The sequence below is a fragment of the Poecilia formosa genome, unplaced genomic scaffold, assembly GCF_000485575.1.
Source record: "Poecilia formosa unplaced genomic scaffold, Poecilia_formosa-5.1.2 Scaffold10, whole genome shotgun sequence".
Classification (NCBI taxonomy): domain Eukaryota; kingdom Metazoa; phylum Chordata; class Actinopteri; order Cyprinodontiformes; family Poeciliidae; genus Poecilia; species Poecilia formosa.
The window spans coordinates 2,298,429-2,321,041 of NW_006799949.1; positions in this window are offsets into that span (position 1 = coordinate 2,298,429).

Below are 22,613 nucleotides of genomic sequence, written 5' to 3' on the forward strand. Positions count from 1 at the left end.
AATAGTCGCATTACTAAAATGCTCGCACTGAATTGGATGTCGATTTATTTAAATATTGAGCAAAATTTGTTTTCCCCAACATTTAATCATACATGCACAAAACAAACCATCTGGTTTTTATATCCAGTGAGATGTACAAGACTCAAGTATTCGTTTGAGATGCAAAAATCAAGTTGCCCAAGAATGTACAATCGCATCTCCATTTAATTATTTCATTAAAGAATCAGAAATGAGATGCATATACATTAAAATTTTGTGAAGGGATCACTTCAGAGAAGCCATTTAAAAATGTATATAGTTGCCAGGTTTCTTAAGAATAATGTAGATATTGGCAGTTTCATGTTTCTTTAAAGATGAAAACTGGTTTTTGAACAACTTGGCACATCATACAATATAAAGTAATTCTAGTTAGCAAACCTCAAAATGTAGACACAAGTGTTCGGGCTTAAACACTTATATAAAAATGGAAATATATTGCTCTATTCACTAAATGTAACGGGTAGAAATCATTGCTTTGCCAAAAACAATCCAGTCACTAGGATTAATACAAAAAATGCCAAACTAATATAATAAAAATGATTAAACAGTTATTAAATGAGGGTAATTGTCAAATGTAGAAGGGAGAAAATGTATTCTCAATAGTGATTAAGTTTAGTTTAATCACTTTATTGGTCTCCATGGGGCAATTAAAAGGTGCAGAAAGCATTACGTAAAATGATAGAAGATAAATGTGGAAACACCACTGACAGATTTAACCAATGTAATAATTTTCAAAATCTAGTAACCTGACCTAGAAAAACTATGCTTTACCTATAAAGATAAAACTTAAAATTGCATTGTTTATGGTTAAATCCAAAAAAGTGCTAAGAAATTAATTGAAAATGTCTAATTTTAATGTAACAGAATACATTTAAACAGATGAAGTAAATGAAACTACATAAATCGGCCATGTGACATGATGCACTTTTTTTTTTCCATTTAATGAAAACTTAAATGTTGAGGACATCAGATTTGATGGATAAATGCATACAATGCCATTAAAATCATTCATTTCTCTTTCACGTGTCTCTAAAATAGAAGAGTTGCAAGTCGGACCTCAAACAAAACTGGAAATTGATATTGGTCATGAAAAGCCTGATGGGGGCAGTGATGTTTTTAAAGTAACTTCTATACAGTGAACATTCCTCTTCTAAAAATATCTGAATTGCCACCATGGGCATAAAATATTTAGTCTTTGCTCTGGTGTTGGGGATTCCTAATGTTTTCGCGGAGACCGTCCCTCCCGCGGTCAAATCAAAATGATGGCACCAACACCGGCGCGTGAAAGTCCCACAGTGGTAGCACTTGAAGTCCTGTTTAATAATACATGTGTCACTTGGAAGGTGCGACATTTCAAAAGCAAGACGATTATGGAAAAAATGGACGAAGCAGAGTGCTGGAGTTGTGGCAACACAGAGATAAAAGGATCCACTGCAGCAGCAGGTTTGCCAAAGGAAACGGGACAATACAAGTCAAGCTCATGCCTTAGTTACACCATGACCCAGTTTCTTCTTTTTAAAAGGTCACATCAAGATGCTTACTGTGTTTGGTTTATGTAAAAGAGTGAACTAGTAAAAGGACAAAAAAAAAAAAAATGAACCCCATCTGTCACCCTGGGCAAAATGACAGGAAGAGTTTTTCTTCATCATTGGTTTTATTGGGGATTCATGGTTGTGTAATACCTCTGCTGACTGGCTGAATAAATGAGTCTGCTCTGCCTGTACATAGGGCGCACAGGGTTATGCTCCACAAGGGTGTTTTATTTTCTAAAATGTGTCAAACTTCAACTGTTTTCCTCACTGAAGCAAAACTTCTGGATGCCTTATTTTTTATTTTATTTTATTTTATTTTTTAAATCGTCACTTAAAACACTTGGATTTTGTAGTTCTGTGATCTTTTTGACCTGTGACATTTTGAACTCTGTGGGTGATTAAAGAGGAGCCACTTGCAAAAAAAAGGGGAGATTATGAATATTTGTGTCTTATCCCATTTCAGAGTTTTGGAGCTGGTTCTAGATTTATCTCGTCCTCTTCTTTTTGTGTCGCATGCGATTTAATCATTTCTCCATGTTTCAACATCCTCTGTTTAATTTACATAGTAAAATCTGGCATCATTAGTTAATATTTCTATGAAACTAATTTGCAAGTGGGTGTAGAAGAAAACCTACTCCAGATGTGAACATGTATGACTTGGATGTTAAGGTTTCTGTGTAAAGAATTAAGAGTTTTTGAGTTTTTTTTTTTTTTTTAACGACTTCAAGTTTCTTAGAACATTATTTCTAATAATGTTCTAAGATCTCCCGCTTGTAAAAACCACAATAAAACCTTTCAGTTTGCCATTTTAACCAAATGTCTATGCTTTATATATAAGCATATAAACTTATGCTTATATCAACATAAGCATAAGTTGATATATTATTTAACATCCTTTGACATTTAGTTAAGTTTTATCTTCTCATTCATATCATTTTCCCTGTTATAACCAGGGTTCCTATGTACTCTTCAAAATAAGATTTTATGCTTTTCCAGGTTTGGATAAGAATAGTACCGTTTCTTTTATTTTCTAAAGGATAAAAATCTAATTATGGCTTAGAAATGCAGCAGTTTATATTAAAATTGTTCATTTTCTATGAAGTGCAACATGAAACCACAATTTATACCTCTCCTGTAGATTGGCCTCTTTGTACCTTTAAATTCGTATTGAAATAGACGTTTGGTTAAAATAGCAAACTGAAAGGTTTTATTGTGTTTTTTACAAGCAGGAGAAAGATGTCAGTGATTGCAATTTGTGTTCTCAAGAATCAAAATTTAATGCAGGATACTTAAGTCCTTATTTACAACTCCAAGAGTTATAAATTTTTAAACAGATTTATTTTCGTCCTGATTCTCAAATAGCACTGAAATGTCCCCCTGTCTGGATTATGAGACCAGATTCATCTTGAAGTAATTAAATGTCAGTATGTTGTACTTAAATGCCAGAATGTCATAAAATATCCCAAACAAAGACAATTTCAGTCTTAAAAAAAAATAAAAATACAATTTTAAAATCTGTGTGAATTCTGTCTCGCAATTTTAAGGCAATAATAAAGTCTCGAGTATTTCCCGTTGTTCTGATTGCATTCAGACTGCTGGTTGCCCTCACAAGGTGCCACGAACCAGCTTCCACTGGCCTCATGCGCGTCCCCTGTGCGCCCAGAAGGGAGATTACCGGCCCATCTGCATCGCCCGAGTCAGGCCATGCTAAGCCGATGGGAGCCCTGCTCAGCAAGCCCCTGCTGCAATTGTTAACCCTGATTAACTTGATGCGGCGCTCTGTTGAGGGAGCAGTGTGAAAATCAAGTCAGTGCCATGACCCAGTGCCCTGCTGCTGAACCGAGTGGAAATCGGGCAAACCTGGGAAGAGGAGGGGGGTAAGAATTTGAAACGGGGAGGGAAAAAAATAAAAGGAGATGAAAACAAAATGGAATTATGCACGGGAGAAGAAGCATAAATTCACAGACTAATCACTTTTCACCATTGCCCGCCGCCCCCAAGTCAAAAAGACTTCTTGTTTTGACTTTAACAAGGCATCAGTTTATGAAATGATCTCTTACTCAGTGAGACTCATTTGTGACACATTAGGGTATTAAATACAGGGATTGACCTGATGCAACATTTCCTGTTTAGTCATTGTTGTGCAGCACATCATACTACATTTTTGCTTCTTAGAGCTCCATAGCCTCTGGAAAAAGTGCTTATAAAATATCTGAAACAGGCTGTTTCTATTTGTATGATTTAATGTAATGAACAAGTAGAAATATTTAAATTATCTGACTCACTAGAGAAGATTCTGTACACAGCAAATGTACAGAATGCCTGGATCAATCTGTGACTGAGGAGACTTGCACACCAAATAATCCCCATCGCTTTTCTCCATACATCCACTTGCTTAAAATACACACTTCATCATGGTTTGAGCAGTAATTGTTCCAGTTCTCAAAAGATAATATGAGTTGGATGTTAAAAACATATCTTTAACGGTCCACAACCTGTGAGTATAAATGTATCCATTTAGCTTGTGAAGGGGGCTTTACTTTGGTATGCAACTTATTGGACTAAAGGAATTATAGGCAATGGAAAGAGTACATTTTTCTTGTCAATTAGATTTTTTAGACCAAATGTTGGACAATAAAAGCCTAAATGAATTAATAATAAATAATAATAAATAATAACCCCTAGCTTCCACTTTTTATTCTTTAAATCTAAAAACTAAGCGGCCTATTAGTTGAGAAGCTTCTTTTTTAAATTATTTGGAGGCCAGTTTGGCCTTCCTTAAAATGCACCAGCTCTTTATTTAACTGCTACATTTTTTTCATCATATTGATACTAATATAGTATACAGGTACTAAATTGAAATGAATGCGTGTTTGTCAGATTCAAAGTTCCCTTTGATAAAATACCTTTAAGCAGATATTAATCATACGTTTCATTAAGCCCACATTGGTATTTTTTATTTTTATTTTTTTATTTTTTGTATTTTGTTTAGTCTCATGTTTATGTAATTTCCTAAGAAATCAAATGTGTTTTCACTGGCTTTAAGTGAAAAATCATAATTAACAGAAATAAAGATATCAGTCTGTGCATAATTATTGCATATATTTAATTTAGTGAAATTAGGTTACTGAAGTAAACTTTGTATTAATATTTTATTTTATTCATATACATTTGTACTGATTTTCATAAACAAGAAGACAAATATATATTTTAAAAATGGTTACATGTCTGAGATTTTTTAATAAGACCAATCTGCAGTGAATACTTTGTGGAACAATAAACCCACAAAGGGAGAAATCTAAAGAACAAATTAGATCTCCACAAAAAAATGAATTACAATATATTCAAAGAAAGAAAGCAATGTGAGAAAATACAGAGAAACCTTTAAAAATGTATATGAAACCAGAGATAAACTGGAAGCTGGTGATTAAAAATGAGTTTCTAAAAGCAGCTTTAAAATTCATCTAAGTACCACGCGGTTCTCACGAAGAAAAGCAAAACATTTCACAAAATGGGATAAAATAATGCAAAGGTACAATCACCTCAAATTTTTAGTTTATATTTAGAGGGATCTGAATACTGGACATTTCTGTTCGAGACACGGAGCAAGTAGAAATGTGCTGAAGAGAGAAGAGGTCAGACTCCTCCCGACCTGCAGGTGTGATTCACACCCCGAAAACAACAGCAAACTGTCAAGCTTATTGTTTACCAAATACGACAGCCTTTATTGCTGGAGAACATTTTGGACGGAGCGGCTGAGCATGCCGTTTGCAGGAGGTGCAGGACTTTAACAGAAAGAGACAGCCGGGTGACGGAGCAGAGAGGGAATGTGTTTGGCAGGAGTCGGCACCACTAAGCTGGAGGTGCTCTGCGAGGAAGGAGGCTCCTGGAGCCGGCTTGCATTACAAAGGGAGTGACCTGGAATTAAGGACAGTAGCTGTTTGGTTTGACTGAGCAAGTTATGTTGTTAAATTGCTCATTAAATCCAATTAGAGCCGGGTAAAACGGAGATCGAATTGGGGGGCGGTGGGGTTTAAACTTTGGTCATGCTGCTCACGAGGAGGATGGTGTGCCAATCTGAGCAGGTGACAAACTCTGGCTCTGAACTTCTGACCTAGCCCTGGGACTCCCTGGTTCTTCTTGCCTTTTTACTCTTCTCCCTTCCTCCAACCTTTTCACCAAATGCCCATTCACAGCTTCCACCTGTGACTTTTTCTTGCTTTGCACTGCCTCCGCGAGATGTTAGGCTGTTGGATCTGTATGCGATATGTTTGACTTATTAGGGTGCAGTCAGGTAAAGGTAAATGCTGAATTCACTAATTAGTCTAAAGTCTCATCTAATGAAAAAAAATGTGGCAGTCATGGAGAATTCCACATTTACACACCATGTCAACCCACCTCTGTGGCCTTTTCCTTTTAAACAAAGAGGAATTAAGGGGAAATAATAACCACGGGCAAATGTGGCTAACCTCATACTAATTCATCCATAATTTCTGGTAATTTCAATTCCACTGTCTTTTTAACTCGGTCTTTAATTATAGTTTTATGCTCTATAACTTATATTTGTTTCCCCCCCCAGTTTTAAATTAATTGTTGTCTCTGGAACTTATTGCAATAGTCAGAAGCACAAACAAGAAGGGATTAGGCGAGAGTGAGTCATTTTCCCTGTGCATTCTCATTTTATTTTTTATTTATTTTTATTTTTGAGCTCTTGTTTACTTTCCAAACGCAGGACTGCTGCTCTAATGGAGATTGTGTTTTGCTTTTGTTTTTCACAAGTCTTATTCCACTATTTGGCCCTTATCAGTGACTCATGCACTGCATCTCTGTGAGGATTGTCCTTACTCATCCAACTATTCTGTCTCTTTGTTGAGGTTTCTAACCATGTTTTTACCTACCCTTGTAATGTATTTTATGTTTGAAAGAATCTATTTCTGTGCTTCAATACATTAATATGCGGTGAAGTAAAGCAAAGAATTTGAAAGTCTGAAAACAATTTCACCGTTCTGTTGCCTACACTTAGTCCATAATAATTTAGCATTAACAGTTCTGCTTTTTTTTTTTTTTATTATTATTATTTTGTACCACTGGAGATAAGGACCAGCTTCAACTCTGCCAGAAAAAACTGGTGTAAAAATGGATGGATGAATAGATGGATAGATGTGGTGCCAATAATTTTTTTAAGACTCTAAGATCTCAAATAATTGTTTTATTTCTGGTTATACACCTCATGTTCATTTAAATAATTTTATTCTTACTTACACTTTTGATTTTTTTAATGTGAGATTTTTTCTTAGACAAATACATGCATGTACTCAAAATAAATGTTTATTTAAAAATGATTTTCAGTTTGATATTGTACTGATGGAATAAAAGATTTATTTATTTAACGGCTTTTTATGCATTTTTACCTGCAATAGCAATAATTGTCCAGAAACTGTAGCTTTTACAGACTCAGCATTGACAAACATAAAACACCCATACAACACGGTTCTTATTACCAACATCTTTGCATTTCTATAAACATACATGTTTTTCATTTAAAATGTCCTTTACATCAATAAAATAAAGTAGGAGGCTTGTTTTCAGAATCAAACCGAGACGGGTAGACGTAAAGAAACACTTTGTTTGCTTGGTTGCTTGAAATTAAAGCCTAAATATGAGGTAGCCACTGTTTATTACTGTCATGCTTTTTTAAATATACATATTTTTTAATAGGAAATATTTTTATTTTACCTGTAAATTAGCATTAGTTTCACCCATTAGCCAAACACTACAACATTTAATGCATGTACAGTTATTTATAGTGCCGTATTGATCTAATTAAAATGTTTGTAGTGCATTGCATGTGCACTTGATATGCACTACCAAGTCTGGTTTTCATTTATCAAAGTGCTTCTATCTGCTTTCCTATTTAATGGAGTGTGGTTAATCTTACATTATCTGCGTTCCAATCTGCAGGTTCCTGTTATGTTAATCACACACTGTTAAGCATTGAGTCTTGGTTTTGCCTGCGGTTCTCATGTATCCCCATGTCCTCACTTTGTAGGTAGACATTTACTGGGTCCTTTTAGGCCTGTAGGCAGATTACAGGGATATTATATCGTTAAAATCCTCGGTTGAAACAACTTTTTATGGCCCCAGGAGTTTCTCTGGTTATCTGTCCCCAAGGACAGACTAAATTGATGCTGGCAGAGAGGCTTTTAGGTCTTCTTGCTCTTACTTCCAGTCTAGAAGGCAAAGGGAACTGATGAGAAACTTAAATACACTACTCGGTCTCCAAAAAGAAAAGTATTCTAGTATGAAGATTATATTTTTAAAACAAAATTTAAATAAAATATATATAATTTGGGTATGTGTAACATTCTTTTAAATATTATTTGTAATATTATAATATAGACATATACATTTTAAAACTGTGATAGAAATAACTTAAGGTGGCCAAATAACTAATTCATTAGTGTCAGTATTCACATTATCTGAATACATACAAAAGAAATACATTTTTAATGTCAAAATACATTTTTATATTTTTTATAAGAAATATAATTGAATCTATGGTGACATAATTAAAGTACAATTTTTCTGGGATTTCTTTAAAAAAAATATGTAGGTAAATCAAAAATTACATCTGATATATGTCATTGTCTTGTTATGAAATTGATAACAAATTTTCATAAAATTCACAAATAAAAAATGGTAGATTAATATTTCATGAACTAAATGTTTGTGGCCAAATATTTTTTAAACAGTAAATCAAAGTTAAAAATAAATAAATAAATAAATAAATAAATAAATAAATAAATAAATAAATAAATAAATAAAACACTATTTATAACAAATTAGTTTCCATTGTTTTTTAAACATTTTTCTGTTCAAAATTTTGCTAAAGCTGTTTTTTGAATTTGTGAGAGCATACATTTCAGTCTTATCTTTCCAAGGACTGTATGCTGCCTGTTAGCTATACAATAGTGTTTTAAGGTACTAAATAAATAAATAAATAAATAAATAAATAAATAAATAAATAAATAAATAAAATAAAAACTCAAGCAGTGCTTCACCGTTAACATTTTGTTTCATATTTAAATATATTATTCCTGTCATGAGTTTTCAAAACTTGAGTTTACCACCTATAGACTCAAGTAGATCCACCTTGAGAGTTTTGTCCATGAAAAGAGCAGTCAGATCCTGACGCTCCTGTTCCACCTCTTGTTCCATGAAGACATAAGCATTGCCTCACAGACCGTGTTTGAAGGAGGTCTCATCTTGCTGTTTTGTGTAGCGCTGCCAAGAACTTCACTAAGTGTTAATGTTAACACAGACCAGAAGGATACACACTCAGGGAACGAACTCTTCACCCCTTCGTTTTTAACTTTAGATGTTTGACCTCTCTTTGGAAAAGGCCGCCAGCATTTAGACCAAAGACAAAGAAATGACTCAGATCAGTGGACAACAGGGTCAAGGTAGAATTGGTGGCTTAAACCAAAAAGCAAGATAAGGCTTGGTATGTCTGTATTGCACGACTCTACCGAGATATGCATCTGTATGTGCCTACCAAGGAAGTCCTAGGGCCATCAGACATGCTCTAAAGTCAGCGGAGCATCCATAACCTTTTCCTGACCTTTTCGATTCTGTACTCTGTTCATTGGGTTCTTGATTTTAAACTCAGTTGTCTCTGACTTGAACAAGCCCAGATCACTTACAGACATAACATCTGAGTACGTCTTCCACAGAGATGGCCTAATATGGTTCTACATCATCCTTAACGAAGATGGCTGAGCGGCAAAGCCATAAGGAACATCCACGTTAAGTTATTTTGATTAGCACCTACAGAAAATAAAATATATTGCCAATTCTAGTCCTATTTCAACTTCAATACTAATGTGTCATGTCTCAGATGTTCAGTGGAAGAAGGTGACTTGTTTTGGTTTGATGCTGCACAAGCGCCATTACAAGAGGAACCTGGGGGTAGGGGATTGTGGGGGCTATTAAAAAAAGTCCTATTTGGGATTCCACTGTAGGGTAAACAAAGGATTGGACCTCATTAAGATAAGAACGTACACGAAGGCTGACCAGTTGTTATGTGAAAATGCTGCCGCAGAGGTTGCCGGGAGGCAGTGGCCCATTTTTCCCTATCTGTAAATAGCTCAGTGCCTTTCGTCTGCATCGTATGTCTTTGTGAGTACCCAGCACGCTCATCAACATCTGCACCGCCCCCACAACCCTCCGTTCCCCTTCATCAAGTTCATGTTGCTTGTGGTCATGTGTGAACGTCAGGAGTTAGAAAAAAATGATAAACTCTGACAAACAGGCCACGCTGTTTTCTTGCTGTGGCACAGCGCAGAAATAACAATAATGAACAATTTCTTTTTACAATATTGTAAAACAAGCACTGTTCACTTCTGTGAAATCTGACTGTACATTAAATATAAAAAAAAATGAATTGCAGTTATACATTTTTATTCTTACTTGTTAAGGGTTACTTTTGAATGCTAAGTTTGATTTTTGTTTTGCTAAAAAAAAATGCAACCTGGAAGAAAACTTTATGATTAAATAAGGCCAAAGGGAAAACATTTAGCTATAAATATCAACTAACAACACATCAGGAAAAACAAATTAATCAGAAGTGATGAAATTACACCTGACTTTCAGTTGTAGCTGAAATGAGATTAAATTAGTAAACTTCATAGTGTTATACCAGGTACAAATTACAGAAACACAGCAGCCCCAATAAAAATTTGAAAGCAAGATCAGTTCCTTCTTCTATGTGTTTTTCAGAAGGCGACCCAAATTTAACTGTCTTGAAGTTTTCCATGTTTTTGTAACCTTATAATAAAACAATAACATTTTACTATTTTATAGTATTATAAAATAATGCTAGACTTGATTTATCTGTAAAAAATGCAATAAAGCTAAAGTTATTTGAAAAAAAAAAAAAAAATATTATACCACATAATATTATATGTGGTATAATATTAGTGGTAATATTACAATCATATTTCTGTAACTAAAACCCTTTTTTAAATTTAGACTCTGTTTTGTCTGTTTTAGACTCTGTTACATCTAAAACCAAACATCTTTTGAATTCAGAAAACAGAAAGTCAAAATGTGCATACATTATAAAAGTCTACAACAGTCAAATTATTCAGAGTGGCCACTTGCTTCTTCTCTGAGGTGTACATAATTTTGTTCAAACCATCAGCAGGAAGCGTGTAAACGACGTCCGTTGGCATCATCATCATCATCATCACTGCTAAACGCTTGGAGCCAACAAGCAAACACTCTGAAATCATTAAGAGTATCAGGCATTTCTAAGCTTTATTATGTGAGAATACAAAGAAGCTTAGCTGTTAACTCACATTCTGTGAACTCTGAATGACTCTGGGTTCACAGAGCGGTTATTGGATCAAAATTAGCTGAAAGACTCGCAAAACTGACTGGGGGGTTTCTCTTAAGTGGCAGACGGGTTCCTCTAGGGGGCAGTGTTCTACCTCAGATTGACAGAAGCTGTTATGATGAACGGTGTAATGAATGAACAGAGAAGCGGAGTAAGAGAGATATGACCCTTTGATGAACTGCAAATCTGCTGGGAGCTCAGCGGGGCAGTGCTGACTGGTTAAATGCCAACCCTCCACCTGCGAGAGGAGAACAATGACAATGATGCATCTGTATGCGAGTGAGGGGCTGTTAGTTTGTGCCCAACTGAATGTAATTCCCTTTGTCTGCTACAACCCACCCTTGGGATTCTGGTAGCGCTTAATTATGCTAACACGTGGCTAGCCCCGGAGCATCCCAAATTTCTGATTTCCACAGTTCTATCTCATTACAAATATCTTCCTTTGTAAAAGCTTTACAATGCTAAACCACTTAAAAAAAAATCTCTGCTGTTCTGCACATCCTTTGGCACTTTTCCCATCACTTTTCCCCCCTATATCTTTATTTTGTTTCCTAACAAAAGCCAGAACCTGGAGGCACATGATTAGGCCTCCACTAATTGGTATCAGATTCACAGGTCTGGATCAGCACCGTACTAGCTGGAGCCAAATTATTGCTCACAGCTGCACCCAGGGAGAGTGAGTGGCTGGGAACCTGAGCGCATTGAGCTGTTGGCCCACCATCAGCTTTCCCCTCTCAGAGTCGTGTACCCCTACCGTCACGCACAACCCTCCAGGGCCAGACAAGCTGCAAGCGCGCATGTATGACAGCTTTCATGTGCAAGCCAAAGTCTGATCAGAGGACCTCTGTATGGACACCTTTCATGGTTTGTTAGCACCTTGACAGTGAAGGAGCAGGACAGCTGAGATGTCTGCAGTGTGACGGAAAAGAACCCACCAGCGCTGGGAGAAAAGACTGCGGTTAATGGAGGCGGTCTGGAAATGGGGATTAGAGAAGGGGGTCTAGCATTCATGGCCCGGAGACACAGAAACTCGCAAAACACAGTTTCATGCAACAAATATAAACATAAAATTCTAACATACACTTGTGGCCGTCACTGGTAATGTGCTCTGTCAGAAAGCAGCATGCTTTCCTGAATGTTTAGGGAATTGAAGGGAGAATTCTGAAAATTGACTGAGCCACTGGATTTACTTTGGCAACCTTTTTTTGGAAAACTTTTTCTTTGTCGCATGGGCTGGCAGGACTCCGGTTTTGTGCTGAGATAATTGCTATAACAAGGTAAACAAGAAAACAATAAAAAAACAACAACAAAATAGAACGGAAAAAACCGTGAGAAGCAGTGAGAGTTAAAAGTATGCACACATAACACACCTTCTTTGCCCAAGGGACTTCCTTGACCCAGAAAAAACAGTATGTAGCATGTTGTCGGTGACTAAAGGGTGGTTTGCAGCCGTGAAGCTAGTCGAGCGATAGCCCGGTCACCAGAGCACACAAAGTTTGCCGGCAGCGAGGACTCAGAGGTCTTTCATGCCAGCAGTTTCAAGCATCAAACATTTGGTAGCTTCAGCTCACCTCTTTCATGGTTAACCCTTTATTTAATCTGACAGCCTCTCCAGGAACACACATTTATGACAAATTAGATATGCATGAGTGAAACTGAATGCGCAGCATTCCAGACTTGGTGTGTGCATTTACACTCAAATAAATATTTAAATGTCGTGCCTTACCAAATACTTTGCGTCCCTGAAATATACACATTTTGTTATTTCACAAAAAAAAAAGAAAAAAAAAATCTGAAAAGTGTGGCATCCCTGCATGCTTGGTGTTTTTCTCAGTTAGCTTTGCTGAAACTCCTCTCTAACCCCAGTTTTTATTATTATTATTATTATTATTATTATTATTATTATTGTTGTCTTGAATTTAGATCTGGACTTTGGGTAATTCTAAGACGTGAACATGTTTCTGCAGTATTTGCTTCCTTTATCAATTTTTTTCTCCAAGTATTTTCATTCTCTGTGTGACAGAGGTGTTCAGAGTTGCATTCAGTGTTAGTTTTGTCGTTGTGCTTTGTGTTTGCAACCTGAAAAACTGGTTGAGGGGTAGGGCTGGGGGGCAGGGGGGAAGGGGTTAAGGTGTATGAATAAATTAAGGGTTTATCTCCTGTAAACTTCTAACATTTACATTCTGGTTGATCAACAATATGAAAGATTTGGTCAGTTTTTTTAATGTTTTTTTATGTTGCCATCAAATAATACTAAAAATGTTTTTCTATTACATTGTAATTTTGGCAAAAGACAGCCTGTACCCAGAGAAAAATTCTACCGACACCACGTACCATCTTGGCTGATAACATTCATTAATATCCTAGCATGATCCATGAGAGCAGACTCCATTTCTTATTCATGCTGCAAAGCTCTCGAGCTGGTCGGGTGAGTACACCTGACAACGTTCCTCCTAACTATCTCATCTCCCAGCTTTCTCTTATCACACCCCCTGCTAGTGCTTTCATCCTGCCATTTTCCCACCAGTCTAAGGAGTTCTTACTGCTCATCTGCATCTCCACTGCTGTTTCCCACTGGTGTCGACTGGTGTCACACCCCTGCTGCTGCTTTATCTCTACCTCCTTCTTGTTGCTCCACCTCCTCTGGTGTCATCTGTCAAAAGGTGTTAGTGGACTCTTCCTGAAAAGGTACAATTTAATGGTGAAGAAAAACCGAGAGATTAAGATTTGCCTAAAGGTGGGAGTGAAATCTAGTGAATGTGTAGGCTCATGAGATATTGGAATCAGAAATGGAAACATTGTAAAGAAAACACACTCCCAGATAATTTAACATTAAAATCTGAAGAAGAAAAAAGATATTCTAAGAAGTTCTTTTCCCTGATTATTAAAAATCAAATCTGTATTTGAAACAATTTACAACAGTATTTACATTTACCTAACATGTATTTAAAAGCTGGAGTACTGATGAAAGAAAAAAGCTATTTAGTTTCATATATTTATGATCAGTTTGGCTAAAACTGGAACATATTCGGTGCTAATTCTGGATACATTCTTTGAGACTTACATAAAAAACTTATGTCTGCAGAGTCCAGTCTTTCTCATTCCATCAACTAAGCCATAAAGGAAAGCACCTTATTTAGATCCCCCGCTCTGCCCGTCTCTGTCGTTGTGTCCTTGGGCAAGACATTTCCCCACACTAGCCTGCTGGTGGTGGTCAGGAGTCCGGCGGTGCTGAATGTTTGGCTCCCTTGCTTCCCTCAGTCTGCCTCAGGGCAGCAGTGTCTAGCTTTTCACCATCAGTGTGTGAATGTGTGCGTCAATGGGTGAATGACTGAATATAGCGTAAAGCACTTTGGGTCTCTCTGGATCAGATAAAATGCTATACAACTACAAACCATTTACCACTTACCACTCATATCACATTTGATTGTCATACTCAGATTCTAAAATGAATATATTTCAAATGGTACAAAAGCAGCCAAGGCAGGGGTGGGTGTGAGATTCCCACAGCCGACCACAGGCACAGACAACCTTCTGTCAAAATGACTACATCAGAATTATTTTTCACAAAATCAACAATTATTCCAATGATTATTAACATGTTGAGCATTGATATTTAATAATCTTGTCCATGACATTTATTATTTTGAATTTGAACACAGATTTATACAACTTTAAACAAGTGAACATTATACACTAACATAACATGCTGCACTTCAATAAGTGGCAGAATTATAAACTACTGGCTTGTTAATTAGTTGCAGTTTCTACTTATGTAGTCAGTCTGCAGTCAGCAACTTGACAACCATGCTGTGCGTAGATTGTCAACATACAATATAAAGCAGCGATACCTTAATAAAAGTGATGACTGGCATTATTGTGGTTTTCACACCATCAGTGAGTGTAGTCACTGGAAGAAGCAGGTCCCCTGTGTGTTTTATTGCATTCTCTCTTATACTCGTAACTCCCTCTTCCTATTAATTTTCTCACCTACCTCTCTTCTTTCCTTTTTTTCTCTTTCCCGTTTCTTTTCTGTTGCCTTGCAATTTTGAATAACGTTTATTTTTTCAAAAAAATATATCAAGTGGATATAGAATTGCAAAAGTCACAATTCTCTATTTGTGAAAGTAAAACTGTTAGGCTTCTTTTTGGCACTCATACGGTAATTCTGATTGCTATTCTATAATATTGCCATATTAATAACTAATAATTGATAATAATAATTGATAACCAATGCCCACAGTATGACAAAAAAATCTTACAGGCAGAAAAAATGTGCATATCTTAAAACCAATGTTTAGCCTTCTCCAATCAAGATACCTTATTTTATCTGCAGTAGCTCCCCACACTGCGCTGCTTTTGATTGCTTTCATTTTAACTTGCTGTCAAATACCAGAATTATACAAATTAGCACCTGTTATTGAGTTACATTTTTGCTCTATGTCTTAATAATAAAACTTTCAGAAATTTTCATTTAAATTAGTTTTAAATTACTTTAATGCAACTTGTTCTTTAATTAAATTAAAGTTAGTGAATTTAAGACTGTACTGCCACATTTTCCCAGAGTTCTGCCACTTTCCATATCTTCGTCTTTTTTCAGTGTTCTAACATTCTGTTTCCAAGCATAACAACTCCTGACCGCACATAACATCAATAAATAGTGATATCAAACAATCTTTGTTTTTTCTTCATTGTAAGTCTCGCTGCCTTCTCCTCTAGCACATCCAGTCAAATTAAAATTGAAGGGAGAAGAAGTGATCTGCTCTTGCAGGGGCTTTTGTTCCTAATTTTTTTAAAAAGAGTGAAGACAGGGGTTGATAGCCATCCACTCACCCCCATTACTTCTTGTAATCCCCAGCAGGAACCCAAAGGGGGGAGGAGAAAGGGCAGCGTCTGCTGCGCAAAAGACGCTACAATAACAGAGAGAAACCCAAGCATCTCTTTCATTATCATGGCAGTGGAGGGAAATCTCCACAAGTGACAACACTGGGGTGTGCATTCGCTGTGTACGTGGATAGTCCACCAGCTCCACTCATGGGTAACAGATGGTGCCTTATCATTGGCCAGGATCAACCGTGCAGCATACATTCCTAGACATGCCGGTAATGGCTTTTGTAATGTTCAGTTACCGCTGACTCCACATAGCATTAGGCACTAAGACACATTTTGAGTGTACTCGATAGTCTCGGCACCATCAATGTCAAACTTGACAGAGCATGCAGGGAGTGGTATCCGTAAAGACAATTTTTGCCTAATTATTGAACAAGCAATTACATCTTCCTGTGTGCTCTTTTCTATTTACACATCCTCACAGCCAGGTCAGCATTCACTACTACCGGTATTAACCGTTTGCTCTGTAGAATGAGTTCCTCCCAGCAACTTATACTTGCTCACCTGCCTGACCTGAAAGCTGACCCTTTAGTGGCCTTATTCCTCCCCCCTCTACCGATTTAATAATGCCCTTTTATTCTTGAACCCTTTATTAAACACTGTCACTCAAGCTAAATACCAGAAATAGTTGGATAAGAGCCTGAACAAGGATGAGAGGAAGGCCCATAAAGCATCCTGAGTGATGGATCTTTGAGTCTATAAATGCTGGTGTTGTGACTAGAGAGAAAAAGGTAAAAGCTGAGAGGCTGGAGGAAGTCTGGATGGAGGCCAAGTGTATTATGGTTGGGGTGAGGAGTTCAGGTTGAAGTGCAGCAGGGGAGGGCAGTTTTCACCCTAGATGCACACTGTGATGGCTGGTCAGCAGGGCCGTTGATTGATGCCTGATAAAACCTACTGAATGACTGACAAATGCTTCTCAAAGTCTTCTAAGTGTGTAGTAGAATGGAGGCAGTGTCTTGGGTGCATAGCTGCATAATAGTCATTGTGTCTTCATAATTTTCACATTCTAATTTTCTATTAAACATGTGGAAGAGGTTTAGATAAGAAAAGCAGTCCCAGGTCATGTATCAAACTTTTGGCAGTCAGACTAAGTAGTTAAATACATGATATGAGTATTAAATTTGAGCAGGCTTTTTATGTCCTTTATCATAGATTAGTCTTAGCAAAATCCTAAAGAGAGTTGTTAACTTTTGAATTGTTTTGTGGAAATACCAAAACAAAGCCAAAGTGAAAGAGTCCTTTGAAATAACACGGATTTTCAACTTTACCAACAATAAAATACGATAAGCAGTCGCCCATAACGTAGTTTCAGAATAGCCTGCAAAGCTTTCTGGGAATGACTTTTCCCTTTGTAAGTTGTTTTTCTTTCAGGTACACCACTGTGAGTGTGACTGATTTAATTAGTTTTAAACTCAAAGACAAATAAATATTTTATTGGATAAACTATCATCACTACTGAGGCATGAAGCACCCATGCCGGAACTGACTTTGAAACGGCTTTGTGGTTTCCCAGAGGGTCTTTCCAAATTGCAGCTCCTAAATGTTAACTCCTGAGTTCATATGGGGGAAGCACGATGGGTAGTTGTTAATACGTCTGCCTCACAGTGAGAAACATCCTGGTTTGGAATTTTGGTTTTTATTTGTGAAGATTGCATATGCTACCCTTGCAAGGATATATTTTCTCAACGAATTCTCACTGTCAAAACATGTATGTTGGATTAATTGATATCTCTGAAGGTGTGAATGTGTGGTTGTCTGTCCTGTGCGTTTTAGTGTTGGCCTGGGCTGCGCTGGTGTTCTTTCCAGGGTGTAATTTCCTAATTGAGCTAAATGAGCACGGCACCAGCACCTTATAAAGGCTACTGTGATTCAGCAATGTAATCAGTGACACCAACTATAGTAATCTGTTGTCATTTTTAGCTGAACCATAATTTTCTAATTTTCCACAGCTGTGTACCCCAATTAAATTTACTTACTGCCTGCTAATGTCTACATGCTTAACTGATAGCTGAGGTTGCAGGTAATCTACACTGTTTTCTTTTGGCTTAAGACTTTGGAAGTGTTGGGTTTTGCACTTTTGTTCAAATAAAACAATCTAATTTTGGCATCTTACAAAACTTTTCTTCTTCTATTGTAAACTAAGCATTAGTCCCTACTGTGCCATCACAGTCACTGTAATGAGAAAGGTATTCTTATTGATCTTAGCCTTTTCACATAACATGAATCATTCAGGCAAAGAGAGTTCTTCTAATGGGATATCAATCTACTGATCTATAATAAAAGTTTAGACGGATAGCACCAGATAATACGCTTACCAATATCTATGTGCCAACGATTCATGCTTTAAATACACTAGCAGTTAGATTTAAAGACAGTCCTTTCTAAGTGTGCCTGTTTAGATATTCAATAGCCTTAGTCCCCTCCTGTGGGAACCAAAAGGTACTATAGAGATATAGGGGGGGCAATGACAGGCTTAGTGTATATTGGACACTGTGAGAAGTGATGACCTGATGTGGAAATGAGTTCCCAAAGCAATGAGAGATTATCCACGGTTTGTAGATATTGCCAAGAAGGGACTGGGAAGATAGACACAATGTTCACCTGCTAGAGACAGAGTGGATTATGGAGAATTAGGGGGCACTGTGTGACTTGGCATCAAATGGGGGACCTGTTGAGGTCGGCACATAATCTGATCATCTGCCAAGAAACACACACACTGAAACTCTCTACGGACAGAAACTACACAGATGCCTGACGACACGCTGATTTGAACACAGGCATAAGGTAAGGACAGATTTCTGCTCAAATGCTTTTGCTGACACATGGCTGCAAAGACAGACACAGACCAGGCTCGCAGCTGTGTGTGTGTGTGTGTGTGTGTGTGTGTGTGTGTGTGTGTGTGTGTGTGTGTGTGTATGTGTCTGTGTCTTCTGCTTAACAGTAGCAACTGTAACAATGACAAGGCTTAGCAGTGTAACAGTAGTCATCCTGGAGATTGACATTTAACACCACTTCTCATACAGGGAAACCATTCACAGCCACAGTGCTTAATAACTTCTTTTAGCAAACATAAAACCCAGCTGTACAGCATCAAAAGTAACACAGAAGCTTTTATAAATAAACCACCAACCTACATTTCACCATCGAGGAAAGGCATTAGAATAACATGGAGAAAGGGAAACCAGTGAAAATGCTGGTTTTCAACAAAAAAACACCTTTTGCCTTACAAATAACAGGAAGCATAGGAAATTATGTAAGACTTACAAAATAATGGAATATGTTTTAAAATGAAGTTAGAGTTACGTTGTGGGTTAAAAAGTATAGCTCACCTTGGTGTCCAGACTTTTTTCTTTAAAAGAACATCACTAAAAAGTGCGGCCATTTATGCAACTCAAGAGACAAAACATGTCAGTGGTTTCAGAGGCCACAAGACAAGATAAGAGAGTATTTTTTTTGGGGAAAAAGAAATAATCCTATTGTTTTATTTTGTTACAAACGTTAATGTACTCTTATAAAGGCAACAATTCTATGTTCAGTCCACTTTTGACTAATTAATACATGACTGTATGGCTAAAAAGGGGTTAACAATGCTCTATTATTGTATTTTTACAAATAGAAGAAAAGTTATATGAATCTCAAACTGTATTTTATGGAATTTATGTATTTATTCATTTGATTTTTTTTTCTGGCATAGATAAACAGATTTTGCACCAAAATACATTCATCTCACAGAACCCTTTTCTTCACTACTCACTATAACGACTGGAAACTCTCATAATTGGTTTGTTCATGGCACATTTAGGCATATAGACGTTGTGCACAAAGATTAGCAGTATTTGTTGAGGTTTGCAATTCTCTTCCTGGTATTTTGGCTGATTTGCTTTGTTGTGTGTTGTTAAGATACCAAACAAAGAATTAATATGTCTGAGGTGTACCTTACCAATAAACCTCAGCCTAATTTACAATACATTTGTAATTTAACCTGTTAAAGGTATGACATCATCTTATCTGGAATTTTCTAAAATGTTTTCAGGCCAAGGAATCTTAGTGAGAGTCAACTTCTGGATTTAAGAAAGAAACAAACAAAAAAAAAAGGGGGTCTCTCCCACAAAACTCGGATATAAAAAAAATAAAAAAAATTGAGAAAACCAAAACACACAAAAGAAAAAAAGCGTGCCCACATAAAACCACACACAGAGAGAAAAAAAAAAAAAAAAGTAATGTGTCTTTTTATACAATGTGTGCTAATACCTGGGCTCAACTGCATATTCAGGATGTTAAGCTGAACTGAGGACCTTGGAGCACTCACAGTCATATCTGAGATCCAAAATAATAGCTTGGAATAGCAGCAACTAGAGAGCGCTTTGCAAGGCAGACCGAGACAAGAAAGATTATATGCCTTTTTTCATAAAAGGATTTTATGCCATATTTTTTTTGTAACATTGCTAAAAATGCCTACTTTATACTGTGTACCTATAAATAAGTGACTTTACAGGCATCTCCAAAGATGCTAAACAGTGACACAATGGGAGTTCCTCTCAAGCGTTATATAGCTGAGCATGCACACCACTGCTGGATGACAAACATCCATCCTGCATGCACAAATGTAATCCAGCTTTCCACCATCACATAAGGATTAAACCGCATGCAAACTGAACACATGCACAAACACATAAGTAGCACTTAGAAGCCCCGCGTGCCCATTCACATGCATTCACAAACAAACTGCAACAGGAGGCCAGAGTCACGCATATCTCTCACCCTCTGCCAGTTGTCAGTCACTGCCTTTGAGCACAAGGCATGAGGGACCAGATTAAATCCTTCTGGAGACAGAATGACGGGCACAGCAGCCTGGGCTCAACACACACACACACATACACACACACACCACACACACACACACACACAAACACCTACAATGAATGACAGCATGTCGAGCACTAACTATATCCACACTTTAGAGTACAGTGTTCCTTTCCCTGAGCTTTTGGTACATCTGCAAGACAAAACACATTTTTATTATCCACTGAAAGAGCTGTCAGCTCAATATTTCAGAACATAAATTAAAAACATTGTGTGTTTCTGTGAAAATGTCCTTACAAGCCCGTTGTATTATTTCTCAGAACATAACAAGAACCAAACAGAAAGGGATGTTTAACTTTTAGCCAAGTGTGACCGAAACCAGGCAGGAAATGAAAAACTGAGCAGTAAATATTTTGTTGTGATTCTCAGCAAATAGTAAAAGATAAAACAATGCAAACTCATAAACAATTTATTGCCCTGGCCTCCAAGAATATGAAAACCAAAAGGCTAATTTGGTCTTTATCTGAAAGATCTAACAAATGACAGATTAAAGGGTTGATCCTGCCACACTTGATCTCCCACTTAATGATACACAGATAACAGCAGCAACAGTTTACGTGAATTTTTCCAACCACCAAAACTACTTTGAGGGGTGTTGCAGCAATATTGTCAGCTGATTTGAAACAATTAGGTTTGCCTAGTTGTTTTGTAGAGATCTGCGGTATTACACTGTTGGCTGACAAAGAAGAGTTGGCAGCTGCAAATGAGTTATGGGCATTATTTCAAAGATACTTTGATGTTTTTTTTTTTTTTGCTGGTCGCATCACAACATGGCAGCAGCTAGGCAACCACAAGTAAAAACCCTTTGCCTCCTCTGGCTTTGAGAATGAAAGCTATGTAAACGGAAAGCAGATGGTGATGAGACGGTGATGAGATGGTGAGGATTTTTGGCACGGCACGTACCAGTTTTGATGCGCTCCTTTTGTTGTTCTTCAAGCGCTGACATCAACTGTCTCCGTGGCTTCACTGTAAGCGGACGAAGCAGCTGAAATAATACTGCAGTGACAGAGGTATGAAGGCTTTGCAATGTGACCTAGTTTCTGCTGGGAAACCAGACAGTTTACTATGCAATTGCAACCTGATAAAGTTTGTAAATCATCTGTGTTTTATTGTATGGAAAACAATCCTTTGCGTGTTTGATATTAGCCGATAGCAATTTGTTAAGCATAAAGAACTGGAATGGCACATGCAGTGCAACGTATGGCTTGCCTCTACTGTACTTTCAGATGATCCATGTTTGACACGGGGTCATGGTGCACCGTCGCAGTGAAAAAATTAAAGTATTTCACTGACAGACGGCATAATCTTATGGCTGCCTTCTTCTCCTCTCTCAGATAAAACCTCTGTTGTATGGCTTGCTGGTCTGACAAAAAAAAACAAAAAATCTACTTTTTCTTACCTATCAGGCTTTAAATTAACTAATCCCTTAAGAAGAAACTTCTTTAAAAAACATTTAAGCTCAAGTTATTTATGTTTCTTGTCGCATTTTCTTTCTCAAGAGAACAAAATGAACCCTGAATAATAAAACCTGGTTTTTTCGGTTTTATACCTATTGGCATTGACACAGCTGTGTGTTCTTGGAACTGAAAGCACACATGTGAATCTACACTTGCAGTTACTATACGTCATGTGGGTGTAGTCCAAACTCAAGGGCACGGCCCGTCTATTTGCTGTCTCTCAGCGCCCTGTCATCTGGCTTTAGTAATTACACAGGCATACATTTGGTCAGGAGAAACAAGTTTGACAGCTGAATTAGATCTATGCACACATTTTGTGTGCTTTGAGCTGTGTGTTGTAAGTAAAGAAATTTGACTGAAGTCAGAATTGACCTGAGATGGACATTTAGACATAAGTTTCATTGCAGTGCCAAAAGCAAAGATTTCATATTTTGA